Source organism: Archocentrus centrarchus, chromosome 11 (genome assembly GCF_007364275.1).
Source record: "Archocentrus centrarchus isolate MPI-CPG fArcCen1 chromosome 11, fArcCen1, whole genome shotgun sequence".
NCBI lineage: Eukaryota > Metazoa > Chordata > Actinopteri > Cichliformes > Cichlidae > Archocentrus > Archocentrus centrarchus.
Genome location: NC_044356.1, coordinates 31,889,021 through 31,908,128, shown reverse-complemented (window position 1 = coordinate 31,908,128; position 19,108 = coordinate 31,889,021). Strand labels below are relative to the sequence as shown.

Below are 19,108 nucleotides of genomic sequence, written 5' to 3'. Positions count from 1 at the left end.
TGGTGGAAGAGATTCTCGTTACATCAATAATAAATGTAAAGTCAGTACAGCTGCACGTTAGAGGTTTGAAAATGTAAATTTAAGGCATTTAAACATTACAGGGTACTCTTTGCTGTCAGGGCTTCCCTTAACCTTGGGAAAGAGATGTGGAAATTGCTTTTTTTTTTTTTTTTTTTTTTTTTTTTTTTTTTGGTCAGATCAAAGTGAAATTAATTGAATATTGTTGGTGATGAAGAGCTTGTATATAAACAAATCAGTTTTCTAATCTATGTCATACTTGCGGAAGTTACAGTGTAAGTCAGACTTGACAGCAAATTAGGACCAAGTAGTTTGTGTTGCATTAACTTGAATGCTTTGCTCACATTAAGCTAAAATAATGCAATCTAGTCTTACTAAATACTCAAAAGTGCTTTAGACTACAAGCTACATTTAACCTTATACAGCACGTTATTCTATACACTTCCATGGCCACTGATGTACACCACGTCACATCCATACATGTAACCAATTTAGAATCACCAATTAATCATGTGTGTCTTTGGACTGTGAGAGGAAGATGGAGTACCCAGAGGAACCACACAGGCACAGCAAACTCAAAAAAAAAAAGAAAAATGCCCAAGCCAGCCACAAGATTCAAACAAGGAACCTTGTTATTGTGAGGTAACAGTGTTAACCACTGCACCACCATGCTGCCGCCTTAGTAATACTGCAGCAATATTACTAAGGTAGGCCAATATTTCAGCATGTTTAAAACTGCAGAGAGTCTATATTGCACTTCATGTGAAATGAATCAGTAAAAATATTGCATTTTTCGTGGCACCAATTTTAAACAGAAAGTCTGAAGATGACCTGACCAGGTGTTCAGCATGAGTTCCATTATTGATCTAGTCAAATAATAAGAAAGTCACCTTTGGGACAATTAACCTTGCTGTGTGTAAACCCCTCTGTACTGGAACCAGGCTGGATCTGTTGTTCAAATGAAGCCCAGCTTTTTACAAAAGGCTCCTGAGCACGGTACATAAATAAGAGCACCCAGTGTTTTAAAATAGACATTGTAATTCACTTCTATTGCTTGTAGTCAAATTTTAGGATGGCATGTTACGAAATCAGTGTTTACTGGCTCGTTGTTATAAGGCTGTTATTAAAATGTCTTTAAGTTCTCTCTCGCTGATGAGCCTTTGAATTGAACTTTATCTCCATTACCTTTCCTCACTGTTAATTTTCCATTTATCACTTATTGTTAAATTTGTTTACTTTTATATTTTTTTCCTGTATTTTTTTATGATTTCCCCTCTGCATTTCCCCCTTTTTATTCCCCCAGACCTATTGTTTCATCTTGCTCCATTTTTCCCTTTTCATTATGCAAACAAGTTCATGCTCATGCTACAGTCCCTAAATACAGTAAACCTAGCTTCATAAATAATAATCCTATTGTGATTATCACAATTTGAAAATGTTGTTGTGAAATGAAGCTGATACAATGCTTTTATAAGGTATTTAGGTGCATAAACACTACAGATGGGTCATTTTATCCTGTTGTTCAGTGGTTGCTAGACAACATAATGATGTTATAATATGTGATATACACTAAAGTGCCAAAAGTATTCACTCACCCATCCAAATCTTTGACTTCAGATGTTTTAATCACTTCCATGGCCACTGGTGTATAAACCAAGCACCTAAGCGTGCAGACTGCTTCTACAAACATTTCTGAAAGAATGGGTCACTCTCAAGAGCTCAGTAATTCCAGTGTGGTGCTGTGATAGGATGCCACCTATGCAACAAGTCCAGATAAATATTCCACAGTCAACTGTTAGTGGTATTATAACAAAGTGGAAGCAATTGGGAATGCCAGCAGCAGGGTCATCAGATGCTGAGGCGCATAGTGTGCAGAGATCAGGACTTTTTGTATAGTCAGTCGCTACAGACCGCCAAACTTCATGTGGCCTACAGACCAGTGAGTAGAGAGCTTCATGGAATGAGTTTCCATAGCAAAGCAGCTACATCCAAGCCTTACATCACCAAGCACAAAGCAAAACATCAGATGCAGTGATTGTAAAGCACACTGCCACTGGACTCTAGAGCAGTTCTCTGGAATGATGCATCACACTCTCCATCTGGCAATCCGATGCGTTTGGCGGTTGCCAGGGGAACGGTACTTGTCTGCCTGCACTGTGTAAAGTTTGGCGGAGGGGGGGTTATGGTGAGCAGTTGCTTTCAGGAGTTGAACTTGGCTCTTTAGTTCCAGTGAAAGGAACTTAATGCTCAACATGCCAAGACATTTTGGACATTTGATGCTCCCAACTTGTGTGGAACAGTTTGGGGATGGTCCCTTCCTGTTCCAATATGACTGCACACCAGTGCACAAAGCAGGTCCATAAAGACATGGATGAGTGAGTTTGGTGTGGAAGAGCTTGACTGGCCCGCACAGAGTCCTGACCTCAACCGACAGAACATCTTTGGGATGATGAATTAGAGTGGAGACTGTGAGCCAGGCCTTCTCATCCAACATCAGTGTCTGACCTCACAAAATCCTTCTGGAAGAATTATCAAAAATTCCCATAAACACCCCTAAACCTTTTGAAAAGTCTCCAGAAGAGTGAAGCTGTTATACAGTAGCTGTAAAGGGTGGGCCAACATCATATTAAACCCTGGATAAGAATAGGAGGTCACTCAAGCTCATATGTGGTGTGAAGGCAGATAAGCGAATATTTTGGCAGTGTACTGTAGATACAGAACATTCAGGTTTCAAATGTATATCACATGAGATGTACCTGTGTGCCAGATTTGGTTGCTCGATTCCTGACCTTGTATCCAGAGCTCATGGACGGGCAGAGGACATATAGACAGAACAGGTCAACTATGCGTACTTGCACACTGTGAACAGGGTATGAAGGAGAAATGTTCTGAAAAGGAGTGGGAAGAGGACATTTTCACTACTAAACAGCTTACTCAGCAACAACAATTCTCAAGAGGAATGCTGACAAGAAAAAGCAGCTAAAACGATTTAGAACAGTTTATGAACATCGGAGCAGGTTTTCCAAGCAGGGCTACAAGGACCTAAAGGGGGAAACTGATCCCCATTCCACTGATGCACATTCCTCCTGTCCAGGTAATCACATCTGCTTAGTTTCTTTTTGTGTCGGAGAGTATCTCCCAGCAGTCCTGGTCAGTTTGATCATTGTAGCACAATTATTGACCAAAGTTTCTGTTGTAAAAAATAAAGCAATGCAGCAAATTTATGCTAGGTTTCTTACCAAGCAGAATGAGTGGCAAATTATTTTTCATGGCTATAAGAATTGAAAGAAGCCAGTTAAGGTGGTTCAGGCATCTTGACTAGGATGTCTCCTAGGTGAGGTGTTCCATGCACATCCTATTGGAAGAAGCTCTACATCAGACCGAGGACACACTGGCGAGGTACTATATCTCTGTTGGCCTGGGAATGCTTCAGTGATACCTCAGCAGGTTGGAAATAGACCTCCTTTTGTTTGTTTGATTATAACAGCCAGGTGGTGGGATGTCTATGTTTCAGTTTTTTCTTTTCCTCTGTTTAGTAATATTGGCTAAGCACTCTTAGATAACAAAAGATCTGTGTATACTGTCATGCCAGAGTATATAAAAATGTCATTTAAAATCCCCTTGAACTGTCCCAACTTTTCTGAAATGCATTGCTGCCATCATATTCAAAATGAGGTAATATTTTTCTTAAAATGGTAATTTTCTTAATTTTCCCACCCACCCAAGTATGTGGGATGTTAAACCCTGCTCTGTGGGGGTGAGCATTGTCATCTTGGAGGATAGAGTTTGGTCACAGACTGTGGAGATTATGGGACTGCCACTGTTTGCAGAATCTCATCTTGATATCTCTGCATTGAGATCACCTCTAATGATAACAAGCCTGATTGTGAGCACCTGGAGTACCAGAAGCTCAAAACAAGAGTCAATAGCAGGATAAGCTATTTGGTATTGACAGAGAAGATTTGGAAGGTTTTTCATAGGTGCAACCCACATGCTCAACCCACAAAAACATTTTCCTTACAAATGTGACGCAATTTAAGGGAAAATAAACAGGTTTTCCAGTGGTATAAGATTTATTGCCAAAAAGCATTGGGTCCACTGTCTTCCAGTGTGCCTCACACTGTCAAGTCTATTCAGTATTTGCTGTAGAATACCAGAATTAGCAGGTCCAACACTGACCCACTGTCAGACTGTACACTGGTGCAGTGGGTCCTGGATTTCTCCTGGTGCATGACAATACCAAGCCTCACACGGCAAAACTTTGCACACAGTTCCTGGAAGATGAACTCATCTTTTGGTCCAGGCTACCAGGACACACATCAGGCTGTCCAGGAGCTCAGTGATGCCCAGACATTGTCAGGCATGCATACAAGCACGTGTGAGCAATACAAACTGCTGAGTACCATTTTGAGTTAATTGAATTAAATTTTTGGCAGAATTGACTAGCCTACTGCATAATTTTTTCACTTTGATTTTTGATGTGTCTTTGAATTTGGCCCTATTTTTAGATAGGATTTCTCCAAGTGTAGCCCCTGGGGTTCTCGTAGCACCATTGTGACAGTTCATGTTACAGTATATATAAAGAACCAAAGAAGAACAGAATTTCTCTTCAGTTTTAACACGTCTTTTCTAGCCACCTTACCAAAATACCTAAATATTCCAGTCATTTACAAATATACAGCTGGTGTCAATAAATGCCAACTCCCTAACTGTTTAAAAATGTTGAATGCTATATAATATTCAACATAAACCACCATTATCTTAGTAAAAACATTAAAACCCCTAATTAAATGTTTTATTTTAAGCATTTTTTTCCTGTGAGCACCCCATTCATATGTGGGCACGCAGTTAGACGTGTCTCCCCTCACCCCCCAACAGGTCACAGCAGATGACTGCCCCTCCCTGAGCCTGGTTCTGCCAGAGGTTTCTTCCTGCCAAAAGTTTTTCCTTCCCACTGCCACCTAGTGTTTCCTCACAGGGGGTCGTATGATTTCTCTGTATTATTGGGTCTTTACCTTACAACAAGATAAAATAAATAAAACTGAACAAATAAAACCATGTAAAGCGCTTGAGGCAACTGATGTTGTGATTTGGTGCTACATAAATAAAATGAAATAAAATTGAATTGAATTGAATGTTGTTAATGCTTTCAACCAAGACTGCCAGGTCAGAGTATGCTTTGCGACAAGTGTGTCCTCTGGTGTCTCTCACTCATATGAAAACCGCATCTACTGCCAAGCATCGATTTATTCTTTATAGTTTAGGCCAGGCTCAAAATAAAGATCTATGAATTACTCTAAAGATGTGTATCCTCCATCATTCCGGTTGTTTCCAAGGTCTCAGGACTGACCCAGAAGTGCATGGACATAAATTAAAAACTTTTGCAGGATTGCACAGCAGTCCATCATATTTTTTTCTCCAGTGTCCCTTGTTGGGCTCTGTGGTGAACCCGTAAACTCAGACTCATCTTACTCAGTGTTGGTGCTCAGAGATTCAGTGTCTAAGAAGTGTATCAAAACTTTGTCAGTCTTTTGAAAAGTGAAAAGAGTATATCTGTGTTAGTTGTGTACAATGAATAAATGCAATGAGCAATCCATTGCAGGGTCTTTGTGGGATCTTTCATACTATGTCTAATTTAACTGCAGAGGCATTTTTACTAAACTGCTTTTCAACACACTGAAAAGCTAGCATTCCACCTTTACTATTTAACCATGTTATTTATTGAAAAATCATGTTTTCAGTGTCTTTTTTTTTCCTGAGTAGGTAGTAGTATTCACCTAAGAAGCATGAAGGCAGTCTGTTTTCCAGAAAGTAACAGTTATCCTCCTGTGATGTATGTTTAAAGCCACATAAAATACTGACAGCAGAATGCTGCGGACACCATTACTCATTTATTAAAACACCAGTGCAGCAGATCTCTGCTGTAGTGTGATTTTAAAGAAAGAGATCCAGATTTGCAACAAAATGTGATGGTTTTATTCTATTGCCTGTGCTCCACTTCTCCACCAAGTTCGATTACATTCAGCCCATTTTCAAATAGTTTTGCTGACAAATAAACATCACTGAACACACACACCTCCACCAGAGAAATTTATATGCTAGAGACAAACAGATCAGTCCTCCAATGAGATTTTTTTTTTTTACTAACAAAATGGAAGCTCTACAATTATAGTTCTACATTCACAAATTAGGAAAATATATCAGTATATGGTGTTTTTCCCCAAATGTTCTAGATGTTTTTATCCAGATGTGCTTTTCATTGCATCTATACACATAAACCCCCATTAATTCCTGAGATAAGAAAATACTGAAAGCATTCATTAGGGACTGAATGCTGTATAACTTCCATCAAAATTGCAAGAAAAATATTAAAAACTTTAACAAAATGCACCATAGATACAAATGAAGCAACTTGGTGATTTCTTCTCTGCTTTGTTTAACAGAGCTTCACCACAGACTCGATACAGAAGCACAACAAAGAGCAAAGCAAGACAACATCCAGAAACATAAACAATTAACAATGGATAATTAAATCAAAAAAGGCCAATTGTACAGGAACAAATTCGGCAGATATAGTGGGACTCGGGGGGGGGGGTCGGACTCAGAGTTCAGAATCAGGTTCAGCAGGAAAAAGGCCACAAGCTGGGAGGATGGTGGAGCTTCTGAACATTTAGCTGAAAACAACACAAGCAAGAGACAGCATGTAAGTGCATGTGTATGTTAATGGAAACAGAGCATTTCATGATTTAATAATTAATTGTGCAATAAAATGTGCATTAGAAAATTCATTTACAAATAGTTTTTTTTTTAATTTATTGCATAATTTAGACATTAATAAAATGTCTAAATAATACACGTCTAAGTGTGTGACGCTCCTCCATACATCACAACTTACATCGAGGTCATGTCATTAAGGGCGTGGTCCAGTTCTTCACTGATAGCTTTGTACTTGAGTTTCTGTGCATAAAGTTCATCTGTATGTGCAAACACGGACAAAGGCAAGAGGTGTTACAAAAGAAAACAGACAAACAGGCTGAAAAGTTTTGGTGAGCATGCGCAGCGAAATGTGGCGTTAAATGTGAAATAGTGAGCTAAAGTGAGCTGTGGAATTAAGAAAGAAACAGTTCAGACTTTGACATCAGAAACACTGGAATAAAGCTCAATGTCCACAGTTTTTTCTGCCAACTTCTGCCTCACAAACTCAACATCAAATGGCTGTGCACCATCGGAAAATCCTCCTTAAAGGTGCCGCGCCTTTACCAGGGTCATGTGTTTCTAGGCGCTTATAAATAATTTCTCTAATTTATCTGAAAGTTTAGTTATCTGTGTTTGCTTGAATGCAGAGGGCAAAGATCCCTGAATAGGTCAAATAATTCTAGTCTGTATAAAAGCATTATGAACAATATTTCAAATTAGACAAATGTTGACGGGATGTTTTGAGGCCTCTCTATACCAGCTCAAAAATCCCCACATTTATGGTTCATGTAAATGTGAAAAAGGAACATTGTATAAAATGTACAATATACCAAAACTTCTGAATCTTTGCTTCTTTTTGGACAATTCCTGAATTTCATGTGTAATAAAAGAGTTCCAGAGTGTTTATAAATCACTGTTTTACCTTCCAGATCATCGATTGTCTTCTCCAGCTTGGCCACAGATCTCTCAGCAAACTCAGCTCGAGTCTCAGCCTGTTAAAAGCAGCAACCTCTGATCAGGCAATGTCAACAAGTTACAATAGAAATGTGACAGTAGGTTAACCTCTCAAAAATCTTATTGACAACATTTAAAGTGTAGCACTGATTGAAATTTTTAAAAATATTATTAATACAAACATACATAATGCTTTAAAAGGTTATTGCTCCTTCTTACTCACCTCCTTCAGTTTGTCAGTTAGGATCTTGATTTCTTCCTCATACTTGTCCTCTTTTTGAGAGTACTGTGGTGAAGAAGAACAGTATTGAGAGCGATATGTGTGCCATTCCCTTTGCACGATGGTAAAGTGTTGCAGTGGTTAGCAAGGAGACTCTTAATGTGAACCTAACCTCTTCTATGTAGTGGGCCAGCCTCTGCATTGTTATGTGTAAAAAGATAAAGATACACTTCCAAAGAATGTGCTGGGAATCTCTCTGAGCTCAGCAAAACTCCAGTTTTGAATATAAGTTCACTGTCTGTGAAAAAGTCCTAAGCAGAAGCGTGATGAACAGAAGAAAATACGCTGACAAGATTTCTCTAGTGCACATGTTCTGGGTGGCTGTGCAACATCATGATTCCCTGCCAGCACACATAGATGCTTGACTTACATGCATGGTCCTTGAATAACCCATGCATGCATGGACCATCTGGATCCCAATGAACACATACTCGGGGCCGGTTAAAATCTATCTGGGCAAACGCCTGTAGGGCTACCATGGAAACCGCGGACAAAACCTTATGGGGCCCATAATGTTTGCCCTTACTTATCCCATATGTGGCCCACCTATGTGTGCTGGCAGGGATTAAAATTAAAGTAAGCATAGGTACGATACACTGCAGCTCCTCATCACACACAATTATGATACATTCCTCCCCCAGCTGGCAAGTTTAAGCATGGAAAGAATCAAACTGGCAACTTTAAAATGAACTGATATTACATCACCACATGCATTTTACAGACACCATTATACGGTTGTGGTGAAAGTTTACACGCACAGTGTAACAACTTTCAAACCTGACAGCAGTGAACCAAGCAGGTCGTAATATCATCATGTTAGAATAATGAATAAGGAGGACTACCTCCAAATTATTCAGCTACAAACAAAAACAAAACAAACAACAGCAAACACGACCCGAAAATCAAGAGCTAGACAGTTGAAACTTGGATACAGTTGGGGGTGTTCTTACAGGACAATGGATAAAGTGGGCTAACATTAGGCTCCTGGATGGTCTTCCCAAAGCCCAGACCTCAAAGCCAGATCTGTGCCAGGAAACCTCCTACTGTAATTTAAATAAAATTTGCCAATCGTGTCAGGAAGAGTGATCAAATATTCAGGCGGAATTTTGTGAGAAGCTTGATGATGGCTACCAAAAATTTCTGATCAACGTATAACTTGCTAAGGGACACTTGACCAAATATATGAGTGGGTGTATACTTTTGATCCTGCGTGGATTCGAAAAAATCCAAAATAATTTACAATTGTTGCGCCCAGTTCTTGTTTTTTAAAGTCACTTAAGATGTATTCTGTACAATCATTCTACTCTTGAAACAGAACAGTTCAAAGAAATCATTAAAAGCCTAAACTTACCGTGACATTCATGCGTAAGAGGGGATGTAAACATTGGACCACAACTGTATCTTAAAGGTGACACAGTTTATTATCCCCATAGAACACATTCATTTCTCATGTTTCTGCACTAATTTACTCTCATTTGAATTTGTTAACCATGCATAATTAACAAAAACATGCTACACCTCACAGGTTTAAGTAAACTGGCCGCCCCTTACCTTCTCAGCCCGGGCCTCCAGGGACTTCAGGTTATTGGTGACATTCTTCAGTTCGTCCTCCAGCTCGGCACATTTGCTTTAAGAGTTTTCAGAGGAGAAAAATAGTTGGAAGGATATCCCGATGGTGTGGGGAAACTCAGCACTTCACACGTGTGCCATGACATGTAAAAATCCTGCTTTTAAAATGCTACTAAAAATAAAAATACAGAAGCATTAGAATAAGCATGGTAAACAGACGCTTACAGGTTGAATTAGTGACCTGACGTGAGATTATTTCATGATTAATAATAATCACCATACAGTGATAAAAGTTTTGGATAGTGATTGGATGCTCATCCAGTACTTTCCACATATTAATCATCAGCTAAAGCATTTTGCTGTGACACAGGGGTATACTCTGTCATAAAGCTCTCAAATATGAACGATGCCAATTCACGGGACTGCCTAACTGGAAGCAGCGCTCCTGTGAAATATTTGCATCTGTATACAAAAAAACAAACAGAAAGCAAAGCAAAACATGGGGTGGGCAGCATGGAACAGGTACTCACGCCTCTGCCAGTTCTGCCCTCTCCTCTGTACGTTCCAACTCTCCCTCTACAATCACCAGTTTACGAGCAACCTGAACAAAAAGCATCAGAGGATTCAGGTCCTGCACCTGTTTATAGCTTATTGTTAAACTGGTGCATTTCAAACACCAGTACTATGGATTTGTTGTTTTCTGTATTGTTCTAATACCAAGAACTGACAATGCAGAAGTACAAATAGCTAATAGATCCTTTCAGATCTCTTTGATTGTGAAGAACATGCATCACTACAGCGTCTCAGTCAGCAGCTGGACAGAGTACAAGACAAAAAACTCACCTCCTCATATTTGCGGGCAGCCTCCTCTGCGATGTGTTTAGCTTCCTTTAGCTGAATCTCCTGGAGCTCCATCTTCTCTTCATCCTTCAGGGCCCTGTTCTCAATGACCTTCATACCTCTGCGCACACAAAGCATTCCTTACTTTCTGCCAATACAAATATTTATTACAGTTTTGTCAATCTTTAATTGTAAAGAATAATTTTCTATTATATAAGGCATTTTATATTTGTTTATGTTATCTGCTAATTTTATAAAATATAACAAAAGATTTTTTGGTCTGTTTTTTTTTTTTTTTCAGTGGGCTGTATAAAGGAAGTGAATGCTCCATTCATTGCATAGAGACTCTAACTTTTCCAACTTTTCTTCTTCAGTGCAGCATGTTTATTTAGTAAAATCATCCTGCTTCTAGAAACGCAGAGCTACCTGCTGTGGCAACCCCTGATTTATGGAAAGAGAGCAGCTCAGAGGAGCTTTTATCCTGGCTCTAAAAATGGAGACAGTGACGGCCACAATGCCAAACCTCAGGCTACAAAATATTAGTCCACAAATCAGTGGGTCGGGTCGCTGTTTGAGGCTAAAACTGGCACTTTGTTGTGTATAGTTACTGTGGTTACAGGTTTGGTCATAGCTAAATTAAGCGTTTTCCCATTTTTTTTCAACAATATAGAGTCATTGTAAAAAAAAAAAAAAAAAGTCTTTGAATTCCAAGGTTTTGCAAAAAAAAAGACAAAAAAAAATTTTTTTTTTAAAGTCATCTGGTCCTTACCAGGTCTTAAAATTATGTAAATATAACCTCAGACGAGCAGCAGCACATGACACGTTATGCATGCGTATCATATTTATTTAACAAAAACTAAGCCAAAATGCAGAAGCAATGTGAAAACCTAAGTGCAACCTTCCTACTTCCATTAGAAACACTTGATTAATTGGTCATCAGCAACTGTCCACCTCAGTAAAAGCAGAAGCTTTGGCAGTTTGAGTTTTGGCAGCATGCTGGTTTGGAGCATTCATGTGCAAAGAAAAAAAGACATCAGCAGTGATCTTAAAGGAATGATTGCTGCTGCTGGGAAGTGTTATAAGGCCCGAGGTTTATCATTTTACAGTGAGAGAGATTTTTCACAAGTGGAAAGCATTCAAGGCAGTTGCTGATCTTCCCAGGAGTGGACACCCCAGCAAATCCAACCCAAGATCAGACTGTGCAACACTCAGAGGAACTGCAGCAAACCCAAGAGCTACCTCTCACACTCTACAGGCCTCCGTTAGCGTGTTAAATGGTAAAGTTAACGATAGCACATTTAGAAAAGAACTGAATAAATATTGCTTGTTTAGAAAGGTTGCCAGGAGAAAATTTCTTCTCTCTAAAAAGAACATAGCAGCACAGTTTAGGTTTACAAGGCTGCATCTGAACAACCCACAAGATTTCTGGAACAATGTCCTTTGGACAGATGAAGCGCAGTGATGGAGGGGTGATGATTTGATTTGCAGCCGCAGGACCTGGCAATGAGTGACCATAAACTCCTCTGTATGCCAAAGTATTCTAGAGTCAAATATAAGGCCATCTGTCCGACAGCTAAAGCTTGGCCAAATTTGAGTCATGCAACAGGAAGATGATGCTAAGCATACCAGCAAATCTACAGCAGAACCGTAACCCAACTAAAATGCTGTAGCAGGCCCTAAGAGAGCTGTGCATGAACAACTGGAAAGACGCGTGGGCTAAAACATCCCGATATGATGCATTTATATGTCTCCTAAGTCCAGTGCAATGGGGTCAAATGCCTTCGTTCAGGTTGGGCAAATTCTACATATCCTATCCAGTAACCTTGAGAGGGGAACTAGTGGATCCATGTGGCTTTTTAAGTTGAGACCAGCCAGGGTTAAGCCCGGCAGGTCACCAGCAAGCCCTTCACCCAGGCTGTGCTCCACATTGGGGCAACTGGTTGACATTCTTGCACATATGCAAAGAGGCCAGCTGCACAAATACCCCGGTCCATGCCTTTCAGTTGCAAAACTGACTCTGCAGCTCTTTAGTAAATCCTGACAGGAGGTTTTTAATACCAAAATAGGGCATTGCGCAAATTTTCCATTTACTAAATTTATTGCCAGGAATTAAACAACTTTAGCATCAAAAACACTGTAGCTGTGTTCAGACAGGTTGAATCTCAGGTTTCACCTTAGTCGTCAAAAGTATAACCAAATCTGAGGAGAAAGTCTGTAGTTGCCAAAACCCAAATGATTGCACAACCAAAAGTTGATTTAGACGTCATTCCCAATTAAAGCTTAGAGTTTTCTAGACATGTCACTGTGGCTGAATCAGTGTAATCAGACACCTGCGTGTGATTACTGAGAATCTTTATATAAGGAAAAAGACGCCATGCTGCTATGCTCTGATTAAAAGTGTTCCTTTAATTTTTTTGAGTGTATTATATTATTAATATGAATCATACTATGTTTATAGTGAGTTGATACTATCAGCCCAGTAATATTCAGTAGAGATGGATGTAGGATTTTCACATATATTATTATAAATTTTGAGTTATTAGTCTTTTTCATGTGCTGTAGCTCATTATGTTCATGAACTGTCCAAGAGGAAAAGTGTAATCACTGATATCCAAGCTGATCCGTCCTAAGGAAATAACATGTACTCTTGACTTATGGCAAAAAATAATAGGTCAGAATAAGGAGTCACCTCTCGCTCTCATCAGCAGCCTTCTCGGCCTCTTCCAGTTTCTGCAGAGCTGTTGCCAGTCTCTCTTGAGCACGGTCCACTCTTCCTCTACAAGCTGGATACGTCTGTTGAGGGAAGCCACTTCCGCTTCTGCCTGAGCACATATAAACATAGCACAGATTAATTAGACAAACAGTCCGGGTCATACAGCTGCACAGTTCTGATATGCCAAAGCAGCAGTTCCATATGGAAGTAAAATTACTCAGAACAGTGAATGAATGCAGTAATTAAACTGTCTGTGTAGTGAGGTAGGCGCTGAACAAGAGTGATAAAACAGAAGACTTAACAGCCAGACTTCTTATGGCTACAGTAGCAAGGACTGCTGTGACAAGTATACGCTTATGTGATAATGTAATCAATTATAAGTCTAATCATATATAATGAATTAGTATAAAGAACGTGAACTGTGCTAATCTCTGTGCAATGTAAAAAGCAAATGCAGATTCACTCTATCAAATAAGGCAGTAGCAAGGGCTCTTGTGACTGTTTGTGAAACAATAAAGGAAATCTCATGGAAAATTAAAAAAATTACAATTCATGGGGTCCTAACACAGACCCTGTGGACCTTTATTATCAGCCCTCATGTGTGATAAAACATTCCCCATTTAAATGAACAAATTGGAGTTCATTAGATAGATATGATTCAAACCACTGCAGTGCAGTGGTTAATACCCATGACATGCTCTAATCTCTGTAATACAATATTATGGTCAACACTATAAAGATCACTGAGGTCCAACAGGACAAGAACAGAGATGAGTCCACTGTCAGAGGCTGTAAGAAGATCATTGGTAACCTTCACTAATGCTGTTCTGTACTGTGATGAATTCTGAAACCTGACTGAAACTCTTCAGATAAACTGTTCCTCTGCAGATGATCAGTTAGCCTTTTAATCAACTAGTCTTTCAAGAATCTTTGAGAGAAAAGGAAGGTTGGTCTATAATTAGCTAAGACAGCTGGGTGAAGTGATGGCTTTTAAGTAATGGTTTAAATACTTGCCACCCTCAACAGCTTGTGGTACACAGCCCACTAATAGAGAGACATTGACAATATTCAAGATCAAAGCATTAATTAATGGTAGGACGTCTTTGAGCAGTCTTGGAGGAATGGGGTCTAGAGACACGCTGATGGTTTGGAGGGAGAAACTACTGAAGTTACCTCAGATCAATCAGAGAGAAAGAGTCAGAATAAATATCAGGGGTATTTAGAGTAGCTGTACCAATGACACGTCTGTGAGATGGTCATGTAATGCTTAAAATTTATTTGTGAGGAAATTCATGAAGTCATTACTAGTTAGGTTACTAGTTAATGATAGCTTAATTTTAAATCAGACAGAAAAAAACCCAACATTAAAGCAAAGTTATTATTATGCTGTGAGAGCCAGAATGAGTGAGCCTAAATTAAGCTACACTCAAATTAAAGGTTGCCAGTTACTGTGATCTGGGAGGCACGAGTGATGTACCTAAAATGGACTTGAACCATTGTTAATCTCACAGTCAAGGTTGAGTGGGTGACATCAGAGCCAAAAAAAAAAGGGCTCTGAATCCCCGCGACAGCTGTGAGACGTAAGTGCAGGGCACGATGAGAATGGCATGCGAGGCTGAAGCAGGGAATCAAACTGGCTTGGCTTACATCATATCCTTTAGCAGAGCCTCAGCTCAGGGCTCACACTGTAGGAGCGATACAGTGCCTCATGAGAGATGGCGCCATGTTATTCATGACAATTTCTTGTTCTTGCCAATTAAAAAAAATAAGAAAAAAGAAACTGTGCGCACGTCTCTCGCAAGAGTCAAATCCCTTCAGCGCCTTGCCTCGCTGTCTCGTGGTAGTGATGTGCATATATGCTGTAGATATGTTTTACTCACATCAGCAGCTTTCTTATCAGCAACTTCAAGCTTCTCCTGAGCATCCTTCAAGGCCTCGGAGTATTTATCAAGCTCATCCTCTGTTGCCTTCAGCTTCTTTTGCATTTGTAGAAGCTCGTCTTCATGCTGATGGATGAAGCACAAAGTTAGACTGTACTGTCATACTCAATGCATTCAGAGAAGCTTTCTGGTGATTATATAGGTTACTGTATGTCACTGGAACATGTTCAAAGTCATGTAAAGTCTTTGTGACTGTTCTTATTGGTCACATTTGAACAATACTAAAGACAGAGAGTGAAAATAACTTACATGAATGGGGCATTACAGTACAGATTTTTGGACAAACTTTCCTCAGAAGCAGCTACAAATGTCCTTGTTTGATGATCATCCACCACAACAATAGCTCTAAAATAGTTAGGCTGGTAAACATTGCATAATTTAGGCTTGTAATTTGCTCTGGAAATTGTGGGAGCTTGGTCATGTAGGTATTGAAAAGTGCTATATGATACCTCAATTTTCAGTCGGACAGAGAGAGGTCAGAGAAAATGTCGGTTTTAGGTTTAATCCTATTAGGAAATCTCTGCTAGACTCATTCATCATTCATCATAATGTCCGTTCACCTATATGCTATATGACACCTCAGTTTTAAATCAGACAGAGAGAAAACTACTAAAGTTAGTACTCTGATTATCCTGTTACAGTGCTGTGTCTGATCTATAGGAGCGCTCATATAAACCGAGCTCATGTAAACCTGATTGATAAAGACCATGTCATGTGATTTGCACCTGTGTTTACCTACCTGCTTGCTTCTGTCTTCAGCTGCTTTCCTGTCTGTTTCAGCCTGTTCAGCCTGATCCAGGGCATTTTCCTTATCCAACTTCAGCATAAGCATCTTCTTTTTGATGGCCTCCATTTTGGTTGATGTGTAACAGCTTTTTCCTGTTGTAAAAAAGTTAAACGCAAATTGGTGTAAGACCTGAAACTGGCAAACTGGAGGAGAAACCAAACTCTAACAAAGAGAGGCAGACTATTTATATGACAGACAAGGAGACACTCCCATCTCTGAACCCCCCCCCCCCCCAACTTACTCATACAACTGTAACCAACAGTTTAAATGGAAAGGGATCCCACACATTACACACAAGTACCTCAGAATATCTTTGCTGTACCGTGACTTCAGGCTTCTCTTGTCATGTAGTTTCTAAACTAAAGAATGACATGGAAAGGAACAGGACTGTAACTTTCATTTCTGTTAGGACCACTTTTGTTATTTCATCTGCTGTAATTTATATTTAGCAGTATGTCTCTGGTTTGGGAGCAAACATCTCTGTCTTTCCATGCACATGGATGGAAAGCATAAAGCATAAATAGCTGTCACAGGAAGCGGGTACTCTGTGGAGGCTGAAAATGGTGTAAGAACTGTAAGGAAGCTGCAGAAATTGTTCATTTTTCATTGAGTGCTTATAAACTGAACCTGACGTCAGAGGTCACATCCTGCATCTGATGCCATTTGTAATGATTTTGGATAGTTGGTTTTGCCACCCCACTCAGTTCATATTAGTTTTATATATAAGGATAAGTAACATTCTACTAGTAACCTTGCACCATTATGCGCCTACACCTATCATACATCAATTTAGGCTGATGTATAAAAACACAGGTGGAGCAGAGATTCAAAGCTCCCTCCACATGCATGCTGTTTTTCTTTGACCCATCACATGTGGGCCAGAATAAAGAGACACTCCCTCTTTCACCCAGCATATGCATCCACATTTTCTCCTCTTTCTTTCACACACTCTTTACAGTTGTTCTTATAACTGCTGTTACTATTTGGTTTTTGCCTTTATTAATTTAGATTTTTTTTTAATGTGTATACTGATCTGATTCATGTTGTACAAGATTGAATGCTTCTAACCTCTGCTATTCACAAATGCATATCCTTCAATTTCACTGGCTATTGATATGTAACTCAGGTTGTAGTCATTATTTAATAGTCAGAGTTCTGTGATTTTTAAACTAATAACTTTTCCAGCTTTCCCATCAATTGTCATGTACTGCTGTGGCAGGCTAGGCAGAGGACCCCAATGCAGGACTCAGACAAAAACTAATGCTTATACTTCAGCTTTATTGGCTGGAATGAAGGAGATAACAAGGTTGTTCAGGAGCCAGCTGCACAAAACACAAAACTTAGTTGAAACTAGAATACAAAGGGCGCACAACAGGGAAACTCAACAATGATGAGGATGCGACAAGGAACAAGGGAAAATATAACCACAATATAACCACAGAGACTAACAAGGGCACAGGCAGCAGGTGGGAAGCACAAAAGACAAAACCAGGAAGTAAAACTAAACACAGAGCACATTAAAATCTCGAAATTCACATCTGATCATTTGAGACCAAGTTGGCTTTCTCTAGTTTCATTCATACATTTTTTCAGATTTTTCTGATAAAACACACGAAGCATCACTGCCAAAGCAAATGGGATTTCTAATAGGGTGTGCTGGAAGGAATCAGCTGAGCATAAGCTGCTGTAGACTCAGAACAGCTGGTATTGTTTACCGTGCTTGACTCTGTGATCCACTGAAAGATAACACCATGCTCAATTTCTGTCAGGATCACTTTAGTCTAAATAGGATTGTTCTCTCATCTGCAATTATTTGGCAGCATGACTCTGTTCCCTTTCACAAACATATGTGGAAAGCAAAGGAGGAGAAAGCACACATCCCGGCCCTTTTATGTGCATGTTTGTAAATCCTAAAAATGGGAAGCGTAACACTTACACCCCAAAAGTACAGTACCAGGCAAAGTTTCCTGCCCTTCCATGTACATGGAAAATTTAAGGCAGGGAGAGCAGCACACACACAAAAAAAAAGGATGGGGAAACAAATCAGTCAAAACTGAATGCATCAGAATTCAGCTGAATCTCCCAACAGAGCTAGTGTGTTGGAAAAATATGATGTGATTTGTGTTTGAGCAGGTAGCTGAAGTGGGAGATGGCAAGGATAAAAGTACTTTGGCTGTACAACTTCTTTGGCCATCCAACAGTGAACTACTTCAAAGTAAAACTAGAAGTGACAGTTTTCTTCTTGGCTGAAAAATCAAAAATCTGAAAACCAGTGAAAGGCAGCCGGATACAAATCAGCTCAGTTCAATCTGTGACACTAAATTTCTTCAAGCACCTGCAATGTGACCTGCTCATATAAAATTTAGCACCAAAAGAGCTCCAGGCTCAGAGTACTGTAAGCTCAAGCTCATCATCACGCTCATCCCCTGCAAGCAGCTAAATTTACAGAAATTATCTTCTAGTATTTTACAAACAGCTAAAATTAGATTTCTACTTTGTTCACCAGACAGAAAAGTTATTAAAACTTACAGAATACAGAAACTTAAGACTGAACAAAAAACCTGACAGTTTTCAAGGTAGACTGAAAGTTAGTCAGAAAAATTTTGATGTTTAAATTATGTTTAAATTATATTTATTAATTGCGATTATTGAGCAAAATCATTTTTTAATCAAAAAATGATTTACTGAGACTGAACATATTCTACAACAATAATAGCCTTTTTTTCAGAATGAAGGTGCATCTTTGGGTCTTTTTCCACTCACATCTCTGCCCAGCTCTCTTTTTCTTCTCCGAGTCCATTTCACCACTTGATCTAGTCATTGTTAGAGAAAATATGGATTCATGGCACTGCATTTGCATCCATGTAGGTTTTCTGGGAAGGATTATGAGTATGCAACCAATGCATTTTTGATAGGAGTATAAATTGGTTTTAAGATACAAAGTGTACCAGGATTTAAGGCATACAGAGCATGCACAGGCTTCTCTGACCGCATCGCCATCATGCTGATTCCTCCTCGTCATCCTGTGCTTAAACACAAGCTCACACAGAAGACCATCAATGTACGGCCGAGCACAGCAGTTTCCATGCTTCAGGACTGCTTTAAGTGAACCAACTGGCAGCTCTTCAGAGAGGCTGTGACCAACAAAGACAGGGTGGACCTGGAAGACTATGTGTCATCTGTTTGTAGTTACATCAGCAAATGCATTGATGTTGTCACCAGGAAGATCACCACTACCCCCCCCAACCAGAAACCCTGATCAAGTGGGGAGGTGAAGAGTCCCTAAAGGCACAGGTGTGGCCTCAGGTCAG

General features: G+C 39.5%; 1 pseudogene; it reads right to left on the bottom strand.

Moving 5' to 3' along the window:
• Positions 1-5,991: 5,991 nt before the first annotated feature.
• LOC115787892 (tropomyosin alpha-3 chain-like) lies at positions 5,992-15,940 on the bottom strand (annotated as a pseudogene).
• Positions 15,941-19,108: the final 3,168 nt, after the last annotated feature.